This window comes from Rhipicephalus sanguineus, chromosome 2, assembly GCF_013339695.2.
Source record: "Rhipicephalus sanguineus isolate Rsan-2018 chromosome 2, BIME_Rsan_1.4, whole genome shotgun sequence".
In the NCBI taxonomy this organism is placed as follows: Eukaryota; Metazoa; Arthropoda; class Arachnida; order Ixodida; family Ixodidae; genus Rhipicephalus; species Rhipicephalus sanguineus.
The window spans coordinates 145742631-145754869 of NC_051177.1; positions in this window are offsets into that span (position 1 = coordinate 145742631).

A 12239-nucleotide genomic window follows, 5' to 3' on the forward strand; every position below is an offset into this window, starting at 1 on the left:
CTGGTATTAATTTAACAGTGCACCGCTCGGGCACCTTGTTGTGCCTTTGCATCGAATACGGAACACTCACTGGGCCACAGTGCTCGTCAGCACTGATGGTTGTCAAGCGCGCCTCGCAAACATGGATCGGGTGAGGAGAACTTTCTGTGTTCGTCTGTGCGCAGGTATGCAGTGTCTTCCTTGTCGCAAAGGTTATTTACGTGTGTCAGGTACTAAACTGCTCGTGAGATAAAGATCAGGCTGTGCATGGAGTATTCGCCACTTTCGTGTGGGGGTATCAATGCGAACCAACGCGCAGTGGTATGGTTTGTTTCTCCCTTCAGTGTCTGCTGGGATAATGCATTTGTTTGTACACTAACTTATGCCTCTGTTTTTAGTAGGCGCGTTGCTTATAAATGTAACGTGCTTGTAATCAGCCAAGCCATTTTAAAAATACTGCTTTATTGTTAAATTCGAGGCTGACTTACTAATGTTTGAAGCTTGAAAAACAGCAGGTAGACGAAAACGTGCTCTATTTTCGTAAAAAGACGTAATTCTATTCCCATTCCATGGCGTGTAAAAGGCGCTTAATTCCATTCCCATTCCATTCCTCCAAGCGTTATCCCCATTCCATTCCGGGGTCGCGAAAATGTGGAATGGTTTCGGAGTCATTTCACTTCTGGAGTGGGAACTCCGCAACACTGGTGGGAAGCACTAAACCACACACTTTGCGCTATTAGCATTGTGCGATGACTGGTTGTTATTTTACTCTTCTGCCACGCTATATTACATATTTAACACGATTCCTTGCCCGACATGACGCCTGTATAGAGTATATTTGCGAAGGAGTTACAAGCACCAGCGTGGCATTGTGGTGAATGACCCTACTGCCACGCAGAGGGCGCGGGTTAAAATCCCATCCGACCCTAGAAATTTGTTTCTCATTCATTTTTTTCTTATTTCACGCGATAACAGTCACGGACACCGGCGGCGGCGGACAACTATGGCGCAAAAATCGGCTGTTGTGATCGCGTAATAGCTTTCGCTGTAACAAACCTCAGCACCGACAATGCCCTCTCCACTTTGGCCTGCGTTACAGGTGCGCAAAAGTCCACTTGCGTTAATATAGACATCTCTGGTTGCCACTGTTTTCGTTTTTCGCACAATTTCAACATATCTTTGCTTTGGAATTCCTGCCTGAAGTACGCGCTAATACTGTACCATTGAGATATGCTCACATTGCACGAGCTCAGTTGTTCCGGATCGCGGTTTTCTCGTGAACCGAAAAACGATTGAAACAATTTCGGTTTCACTCCGGAACGAAATAATATATAAAGTTTCGGTTACGCTTTCGTTCGGGTCAAAAATATCGTTTTTTTTCGTTTTTCGTTTTCGGTTTTCGTTCCGTTCCGACACCCTGTTTTATTTGAAAGTAAGCACTTCCTTGGCATAAAAGTAGCACTACGAGGTTTCTGGACTGCTATTTCAACAATCAACGTCGACTTAATATTTGCCTTTAGTGTCCCTTTAAAGTCCACGATGAAAGTTGAGGAACGGCGTTCGAGTAGACGGAAGGGCCCGAGGTAATGTGGTTGCAGGGGACCGCGCACAGGGCCGTAGCGCACGAAGACATGCGTCGCTTTGTATACATCTGGAGTCACGTACACAGTTCTTGAGTGGCTTGCTCGCGTTGGCTGTGGTCGAAGGTTGCGGAAAATTATCACGCAGCTTGTCGAAGTATTCGCTTGGTGCGGGAGAGGAGTTGGGTTTAGTGGCGTCGAAGAAATCTGCCGGTAAACGTAGGGGGGCTGCATAAACAAGCTCGGCACTGGCGCACGAAAGGTCTTCCTTGAACGCAGAGCGGAGTGTAACGATGTACTTTTGCACGCTGACATGGTGCGCACGCGCGGACTCTGTCGCGAATGTCAGCGTTCATGCGGCACCAGACAAAACGCAATCTGATCAGCCTTTGTGTTGCGCGAATTCCAGAGTGTGAAAGGTTGTGCAAGGAATCGAAGATTTTCTTTCGGAAACAGAGGCAAGAACGGTCTCTGTGTGCCTGTAGAGGTATCGCAAATGATTGGCACGTCTTCAATGGAGACTGTCTCCAGCTTGAGTGAGGTTTGCGTTTCCCGTAGGTGAGATAGCTCTGAGTCGTCTGCCTGTGCTTTTGCCAATTCATGAATATCGATGGGATAAGACGACGAAACTGACATTTCCGAACGACTGCGTGTGACGGCATCCACGCGACTGAGTGCGTCAGCTGGAGTCTTGTCAGCGCCCCTGATGTGCCGGATGTCCGTTGTGAATTTGGAGATGAAGGCTAGTTGTCGTACTTCCCGTGGTGTATGCAGTGATGCAGTACGGCCTATTGAATAGGTGAGCGGCTTGTGATCGGTGAAAACTGTGAACGCTCTGCCTTCGAGTAGGTGGCGAAAGTGACGTACTGCGAGGTAGATGGCAAGAAGTTCTCGACCGAAAACGCTGTATCGTGTCTGAGTAGGAGTCATGTGTCTTGAGAAGAATGCAAGTGGTTGCCATGCACCGTTGACCTTCTGCTGTAGAACAGCTTCTAGCGCTGTGTTGGAAGCGTGCAGTCATGAGCGCCAGCGGACAATCTGGTTGTGGGTGGGCGAGAAGAGTGGCCTCGGCCAAGGCGCTCTTGATAGCATCAAATGCGTCATCCGCAGCAGTATTCCATTGTAGTACTTTCGCCGAGTGTTTGCCGCAAAGCATGCGGTCTGGGGTTCCAGTAGCGTGGCACAGTTTCTGATAAAGCGGCGGTAAAAGTTGACGAGGCCGAGAGACTGGCGGAGCTTTGTGGTTGACGTTGGTTTGGGAAATTCGATTATAGCTTGCACTTTGTGAGGAAGTGGGCGGATGCCGTTGATGTCCAAGTGATGACCAAGGGATTCGAGGGTTTGTTGTCCGAATTGGCCCTTTTCTGTGTTGATGACTACGCCGTTTGCGGAGAGGCGCTGGAAAAGCTGACGCAGGTGGTGCAAGTGTTCTTCGGGGGACGAACTTGCGACTAGGATATCATCAACTTATGCAAATACGAAAGGCAGTCCACGCACAACAGAATCGATGAAACGCTGGGAGGTCGGCACCGCATTGCGAAGTCCGAATGGCATTCTTATGAATTCAAATAGTCCGAATAGTGTTGTGATTGCTGTTTTAGGAATGTCTTCATCTGCTACGGGAATTTGGTGATAAGCACAGATAAGGTCAATTTTTGAATAGATGGTTGTGCCATGTGGAGATGAAGTCCCCTCTGTAAATATTTGGCGATTGAGGGTAAAATAAATGAAATGAAATGAAATGAAATAAGTGAAGTCTTGTGGTGTTAAGGTGAGACTGCGTGGGTGAGACAACTGACGAGAGCTTCGAGAAGGTTGATGAGCATCAGATGCAAGCGGGAGGCTCGCAGATGAGCCCCAAGAAGAGGCATAGACGGAAGCGGCGTCGTAGAGCGCACAGGGCGGCAAAGAGCACTACGCGTGCAAAGAAAGGCTCGAAACGTTGGAGCATTGCAGCCGGAGAGAGGCGTTTGTTATCTTTGACAAAATTGTTTATCACGCGTCCAAGCCGCCACACGAAAATACAAAGAAAAGCGGGTTGTGCGCCAATGCAGCCAGCGATAATATAATAATAATATCTGGGGTTTAACGTCCCAAAACCACGATATGATTATGAGAGACGCCGTAGTGGAGGGCTCCGGAAATTTCGACCACCTGGGGTTCTTTAACGTGCACCTAAATCTAAGTACACGGGCCTCAAACATTTTCGCCTCCATCGAAAATGCAGCCGCCGCGGCCGGGATTCGATCCCGCGACCTTCGGGTTAGCAGTCGAGCGCCATAACCACTAGACCACCGTGACGGGGCAATGCAGCCAGCGAGAACGGGTCGGCTCTCCCGTCGTTCTATCCACGGCACGTTTGATGGGAAGCGGGGGTGCAAGGTCGGTGGTTCCCAAGAAGTGGCCGAACGAAGGGAAGAATGCAGGCTTCCAGCGAAAAGCTTGGTGGGGTTCGAAGGCGAATTGAACGGGTTTCGCAACCGTTGCATCCCGCGCTCAACAAGAAAGACCTTCAGAGCGCGACCGCCGCGTGTACGGCTCAAAGGTAAACGACAACCGTCAAATTTTGAGACAATGACGCTACCGGATGTGTTTGCTTTGTTTTGAAAGTTTGTTTTAATTGTTTATTTTGGTTTTGGAATGTTTTCTTTTGGTATCTCGACTAACTAGATATTGTTCAGGTAACTAGTTTTAGGTTTTGTTTATTTCTTAAGCGTTGTATGTTTTTCTTTTGGAGATAAGCGCTGTGCGGTTGCATAACGACACGCATTAGACACGTTTACGATATTGGAGGCCTAAAACGTTGTTTTGCGTCCCTATTTTTGGCGCCTAAAACAAGCTTGTTTAATGCCTAAAAATCCGGCCTCTACTAATCACTAAAAGAGAAACACTGATTGGATCATGGGAAATACCCCTTTTTCGACGTTACGCGCAACTGTTGGAATGTGGTCACAAATTCGTCACTCATTAAAGCGGCAGCCTCGTGTCTCAAGTGAAGGTTGCTTTGAACGAAAAGTTCGCTCAAAAGGTCTAGTGACCTGTCTAGCGCGAAGCTGTGCGAAAACTTCGCCTTTGCAGCGTTAGCGTGAGAAAAAGAAAAGGAAAACTTAGAGGACGCTTGAGCTTCGCCTTCAAGAGCAGCACGCGATAGCGTAATCGGACCCTGTTCGCATCGCCTTTTCAATCGTTAGTCTGGATTCCCTTCTCGGCGGACACCTACCCAAACCGTGCTGCAAGGAGAGGAACTTCTATGCACCTGTAAATCGGGCCTGTCACAAACTTTTGCGAAGTCACCGCTACGACATAATTCTTCCTTTTCCGAGTTGACGAGGTATTTACTACTGGTCCGCAAGGCAACGCGCGCACCCGCGCAGCTGCACACATTGTTGGTGCTGTTGTTGATAATAATCGTTAAATATGGCTGCGTGCTTTGTAATTGATAGGCTTTTAAACCAACCACTGTTCGCGCAATTGACATCCTTTGACGCCTGCTGTGATTCTACGCTTTTGCCACGCAACGTTACAAGCGTTAATGACACTCCTCGCATTACACAATATTCGTATAGGGTTCTTTTTTTGTCGATATAATTTCGAGCACTGGCGTGGCTCTGCGTACCTGTTTGCTACGCAAAAACCCTGGGTTTGATTTCCACTTGAACCAAAGATTTTTTTTATTTCTTTATTTGAATGCATCTCTAATTTTTAGCACACGGACAACGTTGATTTATTGCTCGCAACCAACGCGGCCCACGCCGACCGAAATTTCTGCGAAACAAGCTGTTTAACGCAGTCGCGTTAATAAAGAAAGCAAAGCGGCGTTTGTGCGATGTAAATTGCGCGATAAAATATTCGCACCCGATGGCTTTGGTATTCAAGCGGTCTTCGGCAAATGCACAAGGGGCAACGTGATTTGTTTTTCATGTTTTTAGGACATTCGCGGTACCCCGGTCCTTTCAAAACCATCGAGTTGTCTTTTTCTGTTTCGCAGCGCAGCGACCGCCCGGCGCGCGCTTTCCCGCTGCGCCGATTGGTCCGGCGTGGGATGAAATAGCCCGGTTTGGCGAGAAATCGAGTGTATATATCAACATCATCATCATTTATTATCCCCTAAGGGCCCCTGATGGGGCATTACATAAGCGGGGGGGGGGGGGAAGTATCGAAATATATATACAAGGTCACGATTGCAAAGAAAACGAAAGAGGCAGGTTAGCTCTGTACACTCTCTCTCTCTCTCTCTCTCTCTCTCTATATATATATATATATATATATATATATATATATATATATATATATATATATATATATATAGTATGTATATATATATAGAAAGAGAGATGGAGGAGGGAGGTGGATATATAGAGAGAAAGAAATGGAAACGGAGAAAGAGTTTTTATAAGCGATACCCAATCGAACCCGATCGATAAATGGCCAATACTCGGGAATTACAATGCGATCACGTGAACACTTCGTGCATCGGCGTGTAATGCACGTGTCAAGCCAGGACCAGCGGAGTGCTGACCAGCTCTGCTCTGCCCCAGCCTTGCGCGACTCTTTGCAAGATGCACAAGTGTTGTACCGCATATTCATTTTTTTACTTTTTCTTTTGCTTTCAACTACATGCAAGAAGTCTACGATGCGTTAGAAAGTATTGTGAAAGAAGCAAACTTACCGGCGAGCCCAATCTCTACCGCCTACGAACTGGCACAGATACAGGTTGTCCTGCGATGTTTTCTGGCTCTTATTTTTCGCAATTTGTTATATTATTTGCGTTTACGGAAGCTCCCCGACTTCCATTATATACCCTCAAGAATAGCTGTGTGTTTTCAGAGTTATCATAATAATTTATCATATGTTTTCTGGAGAAGTTTGGTTGCATTTTCTGCTTGGTGTATGTGATCAGGCGAAAGCGGTCACTCGGGAGCGCAACATCGTAATGTTTTTGCATTCGCTGTAGTCTGCACGCCCACCAGCTGTTAAAGATGTTGCTTTCTATAGTATATCTTCCTATACTGGGCACACTGCAGCCCTAGAATAAGATGTTAACGGTAATGAAACTGGAGACGGACACAACGGCGGCCACAGAAAAGCTGTCTGCCTATGTCTACGCGCGATGGGCGCAGGCAGTAAGACACCATTAGGACTAGTGATTAGAAATGTTTCATCGCAGCTCTGAAAAACTCAGTGCCATGAAAACGTTGAAAACCTACCTGAAAACGAATACGTCTCGAAGCGCGTATATATTGACATATTACAATTGATTATCTTAGCTGACATTTTCACTCATGCACTATGCATTTATGCAAATAACTAATTTACGAGCTGTTCTTCGGCGCAACGTTACACTGGATAGACGGGTGTGCGCAGGCCCGTAGCCAGGGGGGGGGGGTGTCTAGGGGCCAGGGCCTCCCCCGAAATTTTGGTGAAGTAGGTGTTTTTACCAAAAATAAATAATGAAAATGGGTGTTTTTCTCAAATAGTAATGGATTTCAGAAGGTGGGCCCCCTCCCCCCCCCCCCCCCCCCGAAAAAAATTCCTGGCTACGGGCCTCGGTGTGCGTACCTGCACGCTTGTTTCGCCAATCAGTAGTTGATAAATGAGTCAGAAACGCTAAAAAGATTATTTATTTTCCATACCCTCTCCCACTCAGGAATTGTACAAGGTGTTGTAGGATGATAAACACAGAAAGCTAACAGAATGAAAGGAGCCGTCTTGTACAATATTAGGGCCAGGTAAATATAAAATGAAATGTACATTCAGTGAAACAAACTAGAACATAAATAACTGAAACGAATGTGCTGTACAATGTTCGCGGCAAAATATAAAGTTAAAACAAAAAATACAAGAGGGAGAAAACAAGAATTACCGGAGGTGTCGCGACGCGTGTATACAGAAAGAAAGGTGACGGCGTCAGCTTCGACACTCTGCCCTTGGAGACTGTATATACGGACTTCAAGGACATGAAAACATCGGAACTGCACGCACCGGCCGAGTCGCTAGACTGGCTAGGACATGTATACAGTTATACATCTTATTTTTTTAGAAGAGCTGTGCTATTTGTCGTTTTACTTCAGTTGCGTCTATTATTAGTATCTATGGCGAAAAAAAATCAACAAGACACTTTCTTCCATTGCGAACGAAACCGTCAACGTACGCCCAGCACACCGATGGTGCCGCAGTAATGTTCAGTATTAACAATTAACATCTATGGCATTTGTGTTGTGCCCCTCTTTTCAAAGACAATATGCGGAACCTCAAGGCTTCAGAGCCGAGAGATTTGAACTGCTACTTTCATGATTGAGAACATTAGTCACCTGTGCTATTCCTCCTAACATGCTCAGATACAAGAACCAACCGTTCTACCAGTGCGCGCAGAGAGCGAAGCTCTTCTAGCCCTTTGCAATGCCCCTGCTGTTGAGAAGAGTCGTTCAACAGCTGCAGATGATGTGGGCACTCCTAAGCACACTACTGCGAGCTTTACGAGGCGTGGAAAGGTTTTCTCGTGCTTTCGCCAATAAGTTAACACATCGTCAGCGGTCGATGCGCTGCTCAAGTAGCTGTGGAGTTCCGATTGCTCTTGATCTTCTTCTGCTGGACAGACGAGGTCCAAGAGAGCGTAAGGGTCACTTGCATGGCTAGTCCCTTCGCGGCCCGCGTCAGACTGAGAGGGTTGTGACAATGTTTCCTTGTCCGTGGTGGTTGCGAGGCCCTGTTAAAGACAAGCGTAAAAATACGACGTGAGGAGGAACATGTTAAGGCTGCAAGACTTCTCACGCGGTACTTTGCTGCCAAATTACCCTGAAAATGATCACATCCAATACTGCAAGTTTCCGTATATTTAGAAATACCTCAACTATACTTTTATCACCTTTTCATGGCATAAACAGTATAAGTAAAGAAAAATGGGAACTTTCTCAATCAATCAGACCGCTTAGACATGACTAAGTGTTCCGTTCGCCATGCAGAAATTTCAAAAGTACAACTGTGTAGAACCAATTACGGGACATCAATGTGAAGACAAGCTTCCCACAATGTTATTTAAATTGTTTAACTGTCAAAGCATTGCATCATAAATGAATTGCGTGCTTCCTTTTCAAATTTCTAAATGTTGTCTTGTTTGCATTGTTTTGTTTATTAGTCTCCAATAATGCACTTACGTTTTAAAGCCACGTTTCTGCAATGCTAGAAATGTATATGAGGCAATTTTAGCATATTTGTTCTTTTTTTTCATAGATGAGATACATACATATATATTGCTCTCTTTTACACTGAATTCTGTAATTACGAGTATTTTTTTGCTCCGTAATGTAAGATGTTGATAGAGGGAGAGAAAAATAGAGGAGATACAGAGAGATTAACCAGGGTGGGGGGGGGGGCATCCGGTTGGCTACTCTGTAAATGGAAGAGAAGGAAAGAGTACGCAACGACGCTACAAAGTCATGGCACGAGCACTGTCTTAAAACAACGCATCAACGTCGTCTGTAGATGATTACTCGCGCCCTGACTTCGTTGCTGGCTCTAATGGCTATCGCCAGGTATACGACATCACTTCTCGCTGCACGTGTGAAGGATTGTTTAAAGACAAACTCAAATTTCGTTAAAAATGAAAAAAAGCTTGTATTCTTAGATGTGAAACAAAGAAAGATCACGAAATATCTCACCGTTTGGACACACGTCTGCTCTCTTCTAGATCTTATGAGCGTCTCCCAGCACGCAGTCCGTCCCCTCCTGCCGACGTAACCGCACACCACCCCCACAAGCACAACGCACGCGGAGCGACGCACTGATCTTCTTCCGTCAACACCGCGGTCAAAGGCTGCCCCGCCGAGGCTATGTCGGCGGAGGTGGCGCGGTCTCACGGTTTCAGACCCTCGATGCCGGCAGACGAGGAGTTGTGCTGCTTTCCTGGAAAAGCGTCTAGACTGCGCACGTCACGTTCAACAAGTACAGATGGAAACAAAATAGAAATAGCTGAGAATGGCGGGACGGTCCGCGGAGGCCTTCGGAATTCTTACTATCGTCAATGAGCCGCCACGTGTCGTTCAGTCCTGTTTTTTTAAGAAACCACCGCAACGGCCTCATAGCCGGCTCGAGTGAAGCAAAAAGACTTCGCGTGCTAGCACGTTATTTTACGCTGGATCTGTGGAATAGACTTTTTTAAGCACACGAGCGCCACCAACGGACATGCAAGCGCTCACGGAAGAAGTGTGTACGCCGCAGCAGCAGCCGCGATAAAGTGCGCAGGCCTGGCGCTTTAGCTTTCTACTTGTGCCGTGCCAGCACTTCTCAGATCAAGTGAATTTGGCAAGGTGGTACATATTACTGCGTAATTTGATCATTAACGTTCATGTCTAGGTGCGATGGCCTCTTTGATGTCCATCTGTCTGGTGTTTCTGCATGTCACTATTGGACCAGCTGAGCGGTTCCAAGACGTCATTGTTTTTTCTTTTTGTTGTTTTTTGCGCCAGTATGCCCTACGGCATATATTAAGTAAAAAAAGACTACAAATCGGTTTCCTAAGTGAAAATGGGAAGCATTCTATCAAATTCGCCGATGCATTTGTAAAACACGCTTACCGACACGGTCGAAGAGCACAAGGTGAGGTTCTGATATCTAATGAGTGTGCGAGAAATTATGGCCGGCATTTAGTAAGATAATATAGATTAACTAGACAGCGTGCGCGCCGCTCAGCGACAAATGATAAGCGTCTGTATACCACTCTTCGTTGACACCAATGCCGGTTCTGTTTTCGAGTGCTGGCTCGGATGCGCATATAAGCAGTAGATATGTATTGTCGTGAGCAATATGAGAAGGAACACCAAAACTGCATTTTAAACGCAATTGGCAAGTGCAAAGGAGTTCATGACACTAAATGCTCAAGCGGGAAGGTATCTCTTGTAATTCCATACTCCACGTGCATATCAGTAGATCACAAGCGATCGCTTAATAAACATGAATTCAGTGTTCCAGCTCATATTGATAGTACGTCTTGACGGTATCGGCACGCGATACCGCGCATTTCGCTTAACTGTCACATCCGTAATACATCCACTAGGTAATACCTACATTGACTGCGTTTCATTTCAACATTTCGCATGTCGAGATACATGCAGATGCTTTCGTATATTGTTGCGTGACAGCAGCTTCGCGGACTCTCCGTTCAAGATATATCGGTGTTGCAGGCCGAGATGCCTTCACGCCGTTTCCGCGCACCCCGCGAGCCTGAGACCGCCGCGTCGGTCGTTAAACTGATAGTGAACAGACCGCGGCTCTTCCCTCGAACGGTTACGGGGGGCGAGAGGTGTTTGCCTGTCATCGCGCCCCTTGCTTTGGAACCAAGCGTCGATGTGTTCGACCTTCGACCCCAGGAGCTGGCGTCTGGAAGCTGCGGCCGGGTCACGTGATCGGCGTGGAAGGGAGAGAGCGTCGACGAGGCGACAGGGAGTCCACCTCCGGCAGCCAAGGAGACAAGCTGCTCGGAAAACCGCTTGTATACTCAATCGGGCCTGGGGCCCTTTGTTTTCGGGTCGCGTAGTTTAATAAAGACCCTTCAATAACCATCACCGAGTCCGGAGTCTCCTACATCCCCAGCAATATGTGTGGTATTTACGATTTATAAATGGTCAACGAGCGGCGACGTGTTTTTTTTTTTCTTTATTTTTCGTTTGGTGCTCCCACGGCGCCAACGAGCAGCGGGCGACCGAACAGTCGGCTCGCTCGACGTTATCACTTTTTCCCATATTGCTCCGCGCGCTCGCGGTGCGCCTTCTGAGATTACCTGAAAAAGGTCGATTTCGACCTGAGAGGTCGAAAAAGGACAAGTCCTGATCTTCAATTACGTATGACATTCAACCGATCAAGACATGACGATACCCTGATAGTCCGTCTCTGGCTGGGAGTGGCATTCTCAAATGTATTTTGTTGATTTATTAACCTTCTTTTCCAGTGAAAATGACTTGAATAGCTGTTGAACATGCTGTTTTTTTTTTAGGCATTGGTATTGTTGCTCAACTCTTGTTGGCTTTACCACGCCCGCGCGCTTCTCCAGTACGGCCGTGGCTATCCATGTCCCTTTATCTGAACTATGCGTCTCTTCAGGGGCCTGTACAATCACCAAAGTGTATTTACGGGGGACCGGAGCTCGTGAAGCTTCCTTTCAACTTTTTCACCCAACCTGCCTTATGCTTACGCTAAGTAAACAAAGAAACTATGTTCTCTCTTCTCAATGAGCAGTGAAAATCACTGGCATCACGGCATTATTTAGAACTAAGATCGTCTGTTTATGTATAAAAAAGTATCGGTATAACTGTTGGGATGCTAGTGTAAAAGACTGATGCGACCCAGAGCCGCGAGAGCCAAACAACAGCTGAAATTCCGTTCTTTCTCAGCGCGCCCGCGGAGCACGTCCTCGTATGGCATGCTCTGTCTCATCGAATGCTAGCGCTTTCCCTCTTCTCGCGAGGTGCCAGCGGCTCAGGCGGGCTCTGGTTACAGCGGGTCGCGGCTGCAAGCGGTGAGTAGATGGAACGCACCACATAACACTCTGAATTACTGCAGGATGGAAAGTGGCTCTCCTTTCCACAGGCGTGGGCAAGGGGAGGGGGGGGAGGGGGCAAGCAAGGCAAGGCAAGTTGGCAGCCCCCCCCCCCCCTGCCCCGCCGTAGTCACCTAAAAGGGGGAGCA